This window comes from Meleagris gallopavo, chromosome 2 (assembly GCF_905368555.1).
Source record: "Meleagris gallopavo chromosome 2, MGAL_WU_HG_1.1, whole genome shotgun sequence".
Classification (NCBI taxonomy): Eukaryota; Metazoa; Chordata; class Aves; order Galliformes; family Phasianidae; genus Meleagris; species Meleagris gallopavo.
The window spans coordinates 12,409,685-12,424,507 of record NC_139405.1 but is presented as its reverse complement, the minus strand read 5'-3'; the positions used below and the strand labels follow the sequence as shown (position 1 = coordinate 12,424,507).

The 14,823-nt window shown below is 38.7% G+C and overlaps 1 protein-coding gene across 7 annotated transcripts in view; it reads left to right on the top strand.

The window, feature by feature from the left end:
• The window catches only part of SPTLC3 (serine palmitoyltransferase long chain base subunit 3), a 292,640-nt gene that overhangs the window by 44,652 nt on the left and 233,165 nt on the right, over nt 1–14,823 (top strand). For 6 of the 7 annotated variants that reach the window (XM_085218945.1, XM_085218943.1, XM_085218944.1 and 3 more), the window contains exon 4: nt 7,497–7,619. The gene's annotated coding sequence lies outside the window, so the exon portion shown is untranslated. Of the gene's footprint in view, nt 1–615; nt 787–7,496; nt 7,620–14,823 lie in introns of all 7 variants that reach the window. The other variant, XM_085218942.1, reaches the window with a different exon arrangement.

Below are 14,823 nucleotides of genomic sequence, written 5' to 3'. Positions count from 1 at the left end.
TGATTAAATCCTGGGGACGCTGTGCTCATTTAAAGACTTTGTTACAACCAGCCCTAGACCTACAAGGAGCTGAGCATGTTTGCCTCTGATGGTAACTCCAGTCTGTGTCACTGGCATGCATTTAGGTTAGGTTGTGTGCCTGAGAAATTGAAATTAATAGAAAGATTTTACTTCTCTTGACTGAGTAGCATCCTTGACTGTGCATCTCAAAAGCAGTGGTTCGTTCACCTACTGATCTGCTCCCAGTGGTTAGGTGAGGAGGCTGGATTTGTCATAATTAATTGTCATCATTACAGGAGGGAAATCAACTTTTTACATGCATCATACAATAGAACAGAGGGAAATGGTTTTAAACTTAAGGAAGAGAAATTTAGATTAGATGTAGGAGGAAGTTTTTCACAGAGAGGGTGATGAGGTCCCGGCACTGCTGCCCAGAGAGGTTGAGGGTGCCCCATCCCTGGAGTGTTCACAGCCAGGTTGGATGGGGCCTGGACAACCTGATCTAGTGCTTGATCTAGTGGTTGGCAAGCCTGCTTGCAGCCAGGGGGGTTTGTAACTAGATTAACTTTAGGTACCTTCCAACCTAAGCCATTCTAATGATTAAATTTTCTGCAGGATAACTTGCAGAAAGAAGGGGGAATGGCATCAGGTTAGATGAAGAAGAGAACAAGGTAGTCAGTGAAGAATAGGCACCACCTGGAGAAGATGCATCCGTGAATAACTGACCTGTGCTGGGATGCTGGACATGGCCACAGAAGATGTGCAGAAAGCAACTGCCTGGGAAAAGTAAGATTGTATGAAACACAAACTGTGGATGTTTGAACTGTCTTTGCAGTTTGGCAGTATGAGAGACGGCAGTGTCTTTAGATCTGTGGGAAATCTGAACTCTTCAGTTTGACTTGCCTCGGGGAGATTGGTTGTGAGCCTTGGAAAGTGAGGGAGTAAGAGGTTTTTCTTGCTTTTATAGTATTTCCTCTGTTCAGGAATAATAATGCCACAGACAGACTGTTATTTTACAATTCCCACATGTGTTGATAAATAGCCTTTGGGGGGAGTGGGAAGGAAATATACAAGTGGTGAGCACCAGACAGACACTTCTGAAATAGGATGGGAAGTTCTTTGCATGTTCTTTGCTGGAACTGGTGTATTGGGCAGAAGGAAAGAGGAGTCAAGGCAAAAGGAGGAGAATGAGGAGGTTTAATAGAAACTTGAAGACAAGGAAAACTGAGGAGAGGTGAAAGATGTTACCTGTGTGAATAAAAGAAGAAAGGAGACCTAAGTATTGTTAAAATGAAACTCTTCTATACTCAAAGTTTTTCTTTTTGAATGCACAAAGCTTATGAAAGATTTCTGATTCTAGCTGTGAATTTGGCTTGAAGTTCCTGGCTCTTGCACTTTGAGAGAGCATTAATGTTCACTTAAAATCTTTTATTCCTTTAGATGCAATAAAACCTATATATTTTACTAAATGGGCGTCCCTTAAAGGGACAAAGCTATGAAAGAGTAATTTCCCACAAAATATGAAATCCAATAAGGTTTATTACCTACCATTTAGTGAAGGCAGAAGCCTATGGAGTGTATGAATAAGTTTCCAATCACTTATTCGTCTCCTGAAAGACATAGAACACAGTATATCCAGCTCTTCCCGTCCTCTTTAGGTGTAACATATCATTGGATTTGGTTATGTCTCACATCTTATATTCCATTGCAATCCTTTATCTTTTCACCTCTACTGAATGGATGAATTCAAAACATGCTTGACCCCATGCTTCACCTGACAGCTGAGCTTCCCTACATGGTCCAAAGTTTCAGAGGCACTCAAGGTGGGCAGCAAGTCTTTATTCTCTTTTACTTCTGTTTATTCAACAACATTAACTTAAAGGCCATTTGGTGTTTGCGTCCTTACCTTGGACCTCTCTGTGAACGACTGTGCCCTTCTGCACATCCCAGCTGGCATCACCTGGGCTGTAGCTTCTCCTCAGTGCCCCTAATACACGTACCTGGTTGCCATGCAGATTACAGAGCAGGAGGCTGTCGGGATAGACACATCACCAGGATTGGTGGCAGGAGGAGGAGGAGGAGGGGGTAAGAGTGGTGCTAAATAGGGTTGTAGCAGAGGGACCTACACAGAAATTGCTTAGGGCGAGCCATTTAGAGAACTGCCTGTCAGCACGGCTAATGGGGTTCCCTGTGGTGTTTGCAGGTTCATGAAATCTTTGTTCCTTTGTAATTGATGTTGACACTTAGCACCACAAGCTAAGCTCCTTGAAACCAGTCCCACCTCTTAGCTCTTTTTATGATATGGAATGCTTGCTACTGTGGGATTGATTCTTTCCGTCACCCTGAACAGTGAAATTAAAAGCTTCTTTCCTTAGTCTGAAATTTGCCTGTATTCTTTTGAGTCTCATGTAGTGGCAGAGGATAAGAATACCCTAAACCATGGAAATGTAATAAATTAAAAAAAAAAAAAAAAGCAAAAAAAAAAAAAAAAAACCAGCAGGCTTGCTATTTTATGTAATATTTAAGTGATGGAGTTTAATATTGGTAACCATTCTTTACTTTGCTCTTAAAAAGAGAGGAAGTTATGAAGACTTCTATACAGAAAGAGGGAGAAAAGATCACAAAATAGCCTTTATCTCTGGAGCTATTTGGAGCTGAATGATTGTGATTTAAATACAGAATTCAAAAGAAATCAATTTTATGAAAGATTGCAGTAGAGAAAAAGATTTGAAATTTATGATTGGGAAATTACATATGCAGAGTAATTACATTTTCTGAGGCAAAGAATGATTGCAGTTTTCTCAGCTTCCAGCATATTCCGTGCTCACTAGCTGCAGCGCTGTCCTGCTCCCAGCTGCTGGCTGGCGGCCACCTTCCCACAGCATCAGGGCAGAGATAAGAGGGACTGTGTCCCATTGATTCAGGAGGCTACCAGAAAGCAAGCAGATACATAATTCTGCACCTTTCCTTAATGGAAATATTCCAGTTCTTAGTGGGGTTTGTGTGTGTGTATGTATGCATGTTGGGATTCTTTTTCTTTTGTCCTGGCTGCCTGCTTTAATCTCTCAAGATATATATGTGTGTGTATATATAAATATAAATATAGCCAGGACAAAGAAAAAAAAAAAAGGATATGTATATGTGTGTGTGTGTGTGTGCAATTCACAGCTTACCCTCCTAAGTAAGGCAAACGAGTGAGCAGTCCATTCTTACTTTCCAACACAGAAACCCTCATTACTGTTAATGGGAGCTGGTGACATGCATGAAATAATTTATTTCCGGGTTAATATTATTTTTTAAAACACATATATTTCTGAAATGATTGTGTCAGTCAAGGCAGTAAGAGGATTTGCATGGTAATATGATGGCTGATGGATTTCTTGCAATAAAATCCAACAAGCTGATATATGAGGTACTTTGTATATATGCTTTCTGTACTTTAGGAGCAGCGTGAAGCCCAGGGATGTGGCTCTGCTGTAGGAAACTCTTCATGTATATATCTTATAAATAGTCATGCTCTGTTTTCTATCTGTTTGGGTTGGTTTTGTCTCTCTTCTCCCTCACTCTGAAGTAAGCACATGTGAAGGCAGCATAGTTGCATGGATGCTCTTCATCACTGTTTCTCCTGTTATAATTTGAAAAAGTCCATATCAAAGATGCATGTAAGCATGTTCCCCAAAAAAATGTATGTCATGTTATATGAATTGACACAAAAACAAATCCAATTTGAATAATAAAATACAGTATATTTTTTCCCCAAAGTCCTTGTTTTCACACTAATGCAAGTAAGCCACATGTGCAAGTGCTCAGCCCTCACTCTGCTTGCCAATACCAGAGAAGGTGTGATAATTTTGTCATCTGTGCTGCTTGGTTTTCCTATGTGTTAGCTTTGCTTCTAAATTAGGCTCTACACTATTAATGGCTCAAAAATTAATGTGATAAGCCACTTAGCTCATCATTTTTAGAGCGAGGAAAACAAAAACCAACAGATTTAAAGGTAGTCCTGGCTTTAGTCTGTCCTGTAGCTTTCCTGCCTCAAATATATATCATTATAGGTGGAATTACCAGGAAGGAAAGGATAACAACCAATTCAAAGGCATGCTAAGGAAGGTTGTATGATTATCCCTGTAGGAAACAAATTCGATTTAGAGATGAATTATGCACATAGCAGTACATTTAAAAAAGTAAACTTGAGGGAGTTACAGAATTGAGCAGGCCAGCTCCACTGGGAGGAAGCAGTGAAAATGAAAGGGGCTGGAAGAAGGCTGGAGGATACTAACTGGAGCAGTGATTAAAGCAGAATAGGTCTTAGTTTCTTGAGGAAAAATGAAAATTTAAAATAAAAATTAAAAAAAAAAAAAGGGGAAAGAAAAACTAAACCTTGAAGAAGAAAATCCCATGAAGGGGGAGCAGCATTTCACAGGGGAAGTCTCAACAGCTGAAAGCAGAAAGCAAGTGGAAGGAACGAAGTATAAAGCTAGATTAGTGAAAAAGCAGAGGGAAACAAGTGGTGAGCCAAATGGGGTTTTGTCATCTGGCTGTCAGTGCTCATTGAAGCTGCCACCCTGTGCCCCAAATGCTACAACCTCTGCAAACTTTCCTGCCTGTGCAAATGTCTCCCAGATCTTAGCTTCTGCTCTTTGTGTATTGGCTGAAGGAGATGGTGAAGGAACTAAGGAGCATAAGTGATCTGCTGCTTTACTTGGAATGCAGAGAAAAAGGAGAGTATATGGGTGATGAAGGCATAGTTGGGGACCAAAGCAAATATGAAGTGAACATCTGATGGGCAGACAAGGACTTCTTTAGAAAAATTGAGGCTGCATGTAACAGTGTTCCTCCTGAGACTCTTTTCAAGGGCTTAAATTGGAAAGGCTTGCGAAATACTGTAGTTAAATCAAGTGAACCTTTCCTGAGGGATTTCCTAGCAAATTATTGCAGTTTCTCTTAGTGAATGGAGAGTTGGACTGGAATGAGGAGTGAGGACGGAAGAGGAGTTTGTTGCTGTTGAATAACACAATTTATAACACAAATTATAATGTACTGGAGGGGGTTGGGGAGAGAGTGTTGAAAGACATATATATATATACATACACACATACACACACACACACATACACACACACACAAATTATAAAGAAACTTAGCTTTGAAAATAGAAAGCAGTGATTACTTTTTTTTTTAGGTGAAATTCAGTCATACAGAGAGAGGGATCTGGAAAGATGTCATCACTCTATAGCCTAGATCTGAGCTAGCAATGCAGAATTCTTTCTCTAGCACAAGTGAAAACACTGGATTATGAAGGCCATCTGAAGTTTGGAGATCCCCTAAGCCATGGGTATCCAAACTTTTGGCTTGCCTTGGTTGCATTGAGTGAAGAGGAATTGTCTTCAGCCATATATGAATTATATAATATAGTTATGTTTATAAGTAACCAAACTTATTTTATTTTCTTATTTTATTTTTTTTTAATTAAAACAAATAAATAGAGGGCAACAAAAAGGTTAGATGAGTGGGATATTTTGACCTTGTTTTTGCAAAACTAATGCACCAATATCTGTTTCTATGGAAGTGATTGCAATTCTTACTGAATTTTCAAGGCACTCACCAGAGATTTTTGATCTAATGTTGCTTTTCCTGTGCTTCATCCTGAAAAAATAGTTATTCACAAATGAATGTACTGCCAAAAAGCAATGATATGAAATAAGGCATGATTGTGAAGCGAGGGATATTTCTCTCTGATAAGATTAGGCTTATAAATGTCCAGTAAAGAGACATGATCAAATTTTTCTTTGAGTTGAATGTCTGACTGCAATGCTATACATTCCATTTGAAAATTCCCAGGCAATGTTTTTATGTTGACTGAAAATGGAGTTGCAAATGTAACAAAAAATTGATGATTTTTTCAGCACTCTTAAAAACTATTCTCAAATTCCTTTATCAAAACAGAAAGCACAGCTGCATAGTTTTCACTGTTCACAGAACTTTGTTCTGCATGAATTTTTTTGCCATAACTCAAGTTTGCCATAATTAAAGTTTCATTTCAAATGTAGTTATGATTTGAAGTATAGCACAGATAAGTTGATTTTCTCCTTGAATAGGCACACTTAAATCATTTAAAAAGCATACTTAAATCAAATTCACCAAAAAAACCTGAATCTGAGCTATTTTAAATTTTAATGTTCTGGCACAGATTTTCCTTTTCATTCTATAAGTGATTTGATTTCAGTTTGGAAATCATAAAATCTTTTTAGGCTTTTCCTCAACTTAGCCACCTTCCTTCAAAAAAAGTAAATTATGTCCCCATAATCAGTATCCATACTTCTAAGGAACTCCTGGAATTTGAGATGATTCAGTCACTTGGACTTCATGAACTTCAAAGCTTTGATGATGATTTGCACAATGTTATGCATTCTTAAAGCTTTCACACACAAATTTTCTTGATGTCCGATGCAGTGATATTTCATCAAATGTGGGTTGCCAGTGGCAACTCCATTGCCTTCTATTAATTTTAGAAGTCTCTTTTTTTTTTTTTTACCAATCATCATTGGTGCTCCATCAGTAGATATATCAGATATGTTGGTAAAGTTAAAGAAAATCACTGTAATGTAATTTTTACTGCTACATTGTAAATCAAGAGATTTAGTTGTGTCTTTTAATGGCACCAGAGTAGCCATTATATTTGTTATCAATACTTCTAACAAAAATGGCAAGTTGAGATGCACCTGTAACATTAATAGTCTCATCTGTTGCCAAAGCATAAAATTTGCAACTTTACTCCCCAAATCACCTTTGATACCTATTCCTGTTTCTTCAGTTTGCCTGGCTATAGTCTGGTGAGATTCATTTTAGAAAAGTCTAGATTTTTTTTTTATTTGTTTGGTTGTTGGTTTTGGTTTTTTTTTTGGTTTGGGTTTTTTTTGTCAGGATAAATTATATCAGCCATGTTTTCCATACTTTGCTTAATAATTGGTTGGACTCTATGATCTCTGGAAGTCCCTTCCAACCCCTACAGTTCTGTTATTCTGTAATAAACTCATCAATAAACAGTTGATTCTTTTGTAGTCAGACTTGCTGCCACATAACTAGCTTAGAGTTTATTTGAGTTGTAACATTTTTAAAAAGATTCTTCTGAGATGACAGACATTTTTTCAGTTTCACTATTTTGTCTTTACAAAACATTCCTTGATATGCATCAAATTTGGCAGCATGTTTTTGCACATGATGTCTTCTCAAACTGTAATCTTTGAAAACTGACACAACTTCCTTACAAATTAAGCATAGCACCTTATTGTTTCTCTACAACGAAGTACTCATCTGTCCATTCTTTGAACACTTCCTTTATCCACAATTTTTCTTTTTTAAGGTTCTATTTTCTTTAGAGATGACATTAGGTAGGTTGAAATACCATTATCGCTAATCACTGTGTTTTGCTCAGCATGAGGCACATGTGCATGTAACATATGATACATGTGAGTTTTGATTTGTTTGTTTTTCAGTGGGACACAGAAGGAACAGTGATGTAGAATGAAAACTGGAAGGATTTCCAAGGAAAAAAAGAATGACAGAGCCTGTAGATGAAGACACACCTGAATGTTAATGAGTAAAAATCTGACCAGCAGGTAAGAATAAATAAGTTTGAATTATTTAAGTGTCACGAATACTAAGGACAGTATGACTTAGGGCAAGACCAGTACAGATTGAAGCTATAAAATGGAGATTACTATATCATTCAAATTCAGTATGGACAATGCTCTTATGAATATTTATGCACTTCATGGTTCAGTACTGGGCAGGTAAGGGACATGTTATGATCTACTAGATGTCTGTTTTCTTCATTATCTAAAATTATGAACTTAATACAGAAGAATAAAGCCTGTGCTTCATCATTACCTGGCAGATAATGACTACTGTCAATGCAGGTGAGTGTTCTGAGATCCCAGCCATTCTTCCCATGCTCTCTGGCAAGCAGGGAGAAGAAACTTCCTTCCATCACCACGGCTGGGCAGGAGCCACCTGAACCACATGTGGTGTATAGGGTTCCAGGGTGATGTTAGAGCTGTGTTGGTGAGGCATGGAGGTGACTGGCCAGGACAACAGTGTCTCCACTTAGCTGGGATTTAATGGACTTTTGAGTGTTGAGAAATGCAAGGAAAGATAACACTGGAGACCAAGTGCACCTTGAAGACACATCAAACAGCAGACAAATTATGCTATGGTCTTGTTCTTGCCATGGCTTAGAACAAGGATGGGGGCAATGATCTGCAAGTTCTGGCAAGGGAGGCTAGGAAAATTAGAGAGATATCCATCTCAAGCTGTCTGCTGCACTTTTGTTGCATTGATTTCTTTTGTGTCCATGAGTGGAGCTCCGTGAAGTGGAAAGCATTGCTGTTCATGTATATGTAACCATATGCATGGATGTACGCAGAGGTAACTGATATTGATTAGGTCAAGATTTTAGAAGCCCTCAAATTTTGGTCTGAACAAGGCTAACTACTGATAAAATCTTCCAAAATCAATATTGATAGTAAAAACATAGACTTATGTCCTTAGGGTCTGACTGTGAGCTGTTCTGAACAAGGTGTGTCTTAAGAAAAACAAATATATATTTGGAAAAAAGAAAATAGCTTGAAATGCATTTTGTTACAAAAAACAATACATGTAGATAGGATTTATCTCTTTATATACACGTGTGTGTGTATGTGTGTGTGTATATATATATATATATATAAAGTAGATGTAAGACTTTGTTATACATCAAGCAAAGCCCAAATAAAACAACTGTGCAAATAATTTCCTTCTGCACATCCAGCAGTGTTGCACTTCTTTTGACGTTTACCTCAATTTCTTCATCTTTTATTTGAATCTACAATTAACACCTATAATGAAAAAGGAGGAGATGGTTTCTCAGCAGCACACTCTGGTGTTAATTAAAACTATTAACAATTAGACAAAAAATAAGAAGAAAAAAGGAGGAAAACAGTACATCTTTACTATTTTTTTTATACTTAAGGTGGACTAAAGCACAGAGATTGCTTCTAATGAAGCTGCTTCAAAATTAATTATGAAACTTGGCCAAAAGAAGTTACAGTGAAATTCCCTATATTAGGAGAGCTAGCATCCCTTGTTTTTCCTTCAACAGTGTTTAGGTTTGTCAAGGCCTTTGTATAGGACTGAATTTCATTTCTGAATGAATTACCCTAATTTATAGAAGAACAATAGGGAAAATGAGCTCTGGCAACAATGGAGAAGGGATGAAGTGTGATTCATCTTAGCAGAGTGAGCATTTGGGTTTGAATGAAACTCAAATTCATGTAGGAATAATACAAAAGTGCCCTGCGTTTCTAATGAGAACAGTTAATTCACTGAGCTGCGACGTATATACTTCTTGTATAGCACATTTCACTGGCAGTGTTAGCTCACATCTGCCATCCCTTGGGAGCCTCATGAGTGCTCTGGGCTATCATTGCACTCACTGCCTCTGCCACTGATATCCATGTGGATTCCACAAAACAAGTGTTTGGTACCTAGATATCCGCTTGGATGTGAGAATAAGGCTGTTCCAAGAATAAGTTCTTACCTTCTGACACTGCTGCAGTGCTTCCAAAAGTTTTACTTGCTTCATGTAAAACTTATTTCAGGTCCTTTTCAGAAATATGCTTGAAAAAGATCTAATGAACAATACAGAAGAAGAGCACAGCAGCAGCAATGTTGGTGCAGCAAAAAGTGACCCCCTCTGCCACATCCTTTTGGGTCTTGTTGAACACTGTCAGCCTCGTGATGAAGTAATCATCACTTGCTTGGAGGCATTTGTGGGACATGCATCTATTAGGCACAAGGCAGGAAACTGAGAAATGCACAGAAGCTGTGTCAGTATCTTGCTCCAAGGGATTTCCTTGTAGTATCTCAATATTTCTATATTCAATTTCATATAAAAATTCCCGCTTTTGCAATATTAGAGCATTTGACTTATTTCTTTATCTCTAGAAAAATTATTATTCAGGAAAGATCACTAGTTTCTCTATTGGTGTGGGTGTCGGAGCATAACATGGGAGCAAGGTGTATTTCTTGACCTACAATTAGACTGGCTTTCCATGGGAAATTCCATAAAACAAGTTCTCTTGAGCTGAACAATGCCAGAATTTGAAATAGGCTGTCACAAAACCCCTGAGAGGTTCCAGGTCTCTGATTTTAAGTAATCTCTGCAGATTCAATCCAGTCAAGCTAGTGATGAAAATCACTCTGCTTTCCCAGCAAGTGCTCTCATAACTATGAAAAAGCCTCTCTGGGGCTGAAGATCGTTACCCAGCCTTATAACTTTAAGACTCTTGGGGATCAAGAGAAATAAGCTTGTTGCAAATCATCTGACCAAATTAATTGTAGTGGATGGAAGCAGAAAATCTATCAGAAAAATGAATCCCATGGACCTGTGATTTTATTTTTTCTTCTCTTAGCTGCTGGGTTAGTTTGTACTTTATAACTTGCTGGCTTTTTCCCTACCTTTTTAAGCTGTTCTTTATGACAAATGTTTGGCATGTTTTCAATCTAAGTAACCAATTTATTTCTTCTGGTGTCATGGTATTTTTCACTGAGGAATTAGACATGACTGAGAATTAAAACCCTAAATGCCCTTTCCTTGGGACCTATAACTTGGTTTTAAGGCAGTCATTATTCAGTTGAAAAATTTCTCTTCAGTGAGAGTTCAGGTAAGGACAAGAAAAATCCTTTGAACTTGAATGTTTCTCACATCAGCAAGTAAATTAGTCACCTAATCTCACCGGATCTTTGTGATGAAGAAAGGTATTACTGAAGAACTTATAATTCTTAGCATCTTAATCCTCAGAATTTGCCAGATAAGTAGAAAGTTGTGGGTTTTTTATTTTCCTTTTAACTTCTCAGTGCCCAAGTGATGCATTTCAGGTCTCCTAGAGAGTTGGCATTTGAATTTAGGATGGTTTAAGCTTAGCATTGAGGTCAGTCCTACTACTCCTTTCTTCTTTTTAAGATAACACTTTAGCTTCAAATGTTTTACTTGCTAAGGATGGCTGTGAAAATAAGATATTTTCATGACATTTTATAGCTGAATAATTAGAGATTGGAATGGGGGAAAAAACAGAAAAATGTAGAGTTTGTGTGGATTTTTTTCTTTCTACTCCTGAGGACTATGTGCATGTATGTGTGTATACGTATGTATATGCACACATGCGCATATGCACATGCTCCTCTCTGGCTCCAAAATTATGAAGACAAATGTTTTTGCTCCACTTGTCTTCATAGGAGAATTACTGAGTATTTGTTCTGAGCATCCTCTCTGGGAAGAATATAGGGGGCCATTTGTTATGTTCAGTTTTCTTGGACTTGCTTGGGAATGAGTCATGCAAGCAGACAAAGAGCACTGGCCAAGTAAAGGGTGACATCTGGAACTGATGCATGCTTACACTGTGTTGTAGTATCAGGGGTCTGGAGCACAAGTCTTATGAGGACTGTCTGAGGGAACTGGCAATGTCTAGAATGGAAAGAGGGATCTCAAAGGAGGCCTTATTGTTCTCTATAACTGTCTGTAAGGAGGCTGTAGAGAGGTGGGGGTCAGTCTCTTCTCCCCAGTGACAGTAACAGGACAAGAGGGATTGGCTTCAAATTTCTCTAGGGGAGGTTCAGGTTGGATATTAGCAAGAATTTATTCTCTGAAAGAGTAATAATTCACTGGCACAGGCTGCACAAGGAGGTGGTAGAGTCACCATCCCTAGAGGTGCTCAAGAACTGTGGAGTTGTGGCACTAAGGGATGTGATTAGTGGACATGGTGGGGATAAGTGAATGTTGATATGACGATCCTAGTGGTCTTTTCCAACCTTAATGTTTCTATGATTCTGTGATCTCACTATACCAATAGTGTCTTCTGGACACTGGTATATAGCTGGAGGTTTCATTCATATCATTATGGGGCAGAAAGCATCAGGCAGTGACTCCCTAGCCTGTTTCAGTCCAAATGCATTCCAAGGTCAGCTCAGCTGGAGCCGCCCTGGATCACTCCATGTAAGAAGTACAGTATTTTGCATCTGTAGTTGTGTGAGAACTCGAGACTGATTCAGCTGCATGATAAATGTGTATATACAGAAGTAAATCTAATCTAGCAAAAATACACAGAAATGGTGGGAAGCAGCTGTCAGTTGAGAAAAAAGGGGGAAGATTTAGTGGGTGCTGGTGGTGCTGTAGAAAGCCTATCTAAAGAGCTCATCCACATTTCCCCCTACCCTGATTTAATACCATTTGTGAGTCCTCATCCCAAGGATGATTTCTACCTCATCAGAGGCAGAAGCAGAAGAGACTTAGCTTGCTTTGTGTCATACTCTGAGCCAAAAAATAAATAAAAAGAGAATAAAAAGGTGGTGCCCGTCAAGCTGATAACTTTGTGCGTTCTTTGTGCGTTATTAGGGATGATCTGTCAGATGTTGTGTGGGAAAACCTCCTTAGATAATAGAATTTGAGTGGACTCAGCTAAAATTACAGGGAAGTGTAGGAGCCCAAAAAGACTCAGTAAACCATAATAATAGTAATTAAAGACTTTCACAGAGTAGTCTGTCCAGTATTTGTAAAATAATAGCTTTTTCTACCTCGTCTATCAGTCAAGCGAATTCAAATTCACATTGCTGCAATTCTTGGTAAGTGAAATTCATCCTGACAGTGTATGGAAATGTATTTGTCCCAGGCTGACATCCTTCCAGGGAGGTTGCTTGCAGTGGGCAATGAGCTGACAACGTTGCCAAGTGCTGTGGAAACAAAGAAGTACCAAAATTGCCCTGAAGTGGACTTTCCTCCTGGTAAGGCTGGGAGGCACAGCCTTCATCTAGGGGCATAGGGGGATGCCACAGCAGCATCCTCTTTCCTGAGAAGTTCCAAGTTATAGTCTTTCCCAAAAAGGAAGGAGGAGACTGGAAGGGAAGAAGGGCCATGACCTTAGTTCTTCACATCAGGCAGCGTTATTCCCAAAGAGTGGAGAATCAGTTAACAGAACAGTCAGCTGAGATGTGCAATGTGTGATACCATTTTCCCCAAGTACAGTGTACATATGGCAGGTTATTGTGCTGAAAGAGCCTTCAGCTAGTCTGAATTTAAGGGGAAATGCAATCCAAAATGAAGGTGAAAAGTACGCAAAATGGTTGGATGAATGCAGCAACATGGTATGAGTTATACATCTACAAATTATAACTTTTCAATCTAAGTCTTTCCAAGCTTTGGAAAGTGGTCAATGTATACCCAACAGATTTTATGTTCACTCTACTCACATTCAAGAACTGAATCACATCATTCCTGATCATTTTTTATTAAAATATCATTCAACTAAAAATTGTTCTTTATTTGGTATGAGAAACCTTTCATAATCTCTTCTTGAACTCTCTTCTTGAAGTGTGGAAGTCTGATTTATTTAAAACACTATCATGAAAACTCAGGAAGTTCTGATGGAGTTAAGAGGAAAGTCCCCTAACTGACCTCTGCCCTTGCAAAGCCATTACAGACAAAATTGATATTGGCTCAGGGGTGCTGTACATTAGCAAAATGTAACGTCAGTTCAGATTTCATCACGTCATGCCATAAGAAAAATCAATCAGTTACTCAAATCAAATTTTGGAAAAAAACAAACACAATAGCCAAAGGACACTCAGGTATGTGCCATTCGACAGGAAGGACATAACAGATATTGTTTGCTTTAAAACTCAGTAATAGCTTCTCTTTTACTTCTCTACAGCTGTAGTTTCTTCACTTTGCTCCTCTTAGATTTACAATTACAGCATGCCTAGAGAGAATTCATGACAGCTTAGGATCTTGCTTAGCGGTTGTGCATTTTTTTGTTTGTTTTAATTCATGAGGCAAGAAAAGGATGTTAATAAAAACTTTAGATCTCCTGCCAAATACCGTAAGAGAGCTACTAATATAGATATATCTGTAAAATGTGGCACACCAGTCTGAATTGTTATTGGTAGGGCTTGTAGCAATACCTGTTGCTGTCTAACACTCTTTATTCCTTGCCATTAATCTTGTAAAAGTCTACTGTGCAAGTAGAAAATTCAATTCCAAATATCTGCTTCAAGTTATTGAGTAGTTTTGGAAGAATGGAAGGAGTAGAGGACGGTTTAGCAAGAATAGTCCAGCTGTTCATCAATATTAAGCATATACCCACATGTCAGGCTGCATTAAGGTTGGGCACCTTGAAGCAGCCCTGGTGGGTAGCATTAGCATTAGTATCTTTGCCTTTGAGTGTTGGTGCTGAGCAGTGTGGTGGTGCAGATTGTGACAGCTGGAGCATGTCCTGGGTTGTGCCACCAGACCTGCCTGGCCCCTCTGAGACGTGTTGCACGTGAGTGTCACCTGGCAGCCAGCTCCTAGATGCAGTGAAATTCCTGACTAGCCTTTTGGTTCCTATCTGCAGTCCAGAAGTTGAGGACTCTTGACAAATGAAGTATTCTGGGGAGCAGCACAGCAGTTGAAGCTGGGGAAAGAGGTTAAGGCTTGCATCTTGTTGTAGGAATGTCGTATTATCAGCTTGATGCTATGGTCACTTTTTATTGTTCACTTGGCTGAACTTCTGTGTAGAAAAATTGATAAGCTCATAATGTATCCAAAAAGGAGATTGTTTTTCATTTTCCTGTTATGTAATTTCAAGGCTGGAGTGTTTTAACAAGGCCCGGAAGCTCTGAGCAGTTACTCAGTTTGAAGTCACACCTGCAAAAAATCAGATGTATTGTGTGTATTCAGAAGTACACTAGCAAATACCAGGGATAGATGAGTGTTGCCCCAGATACCAGGTTTTTTTTTTTGGAGTCTGAACA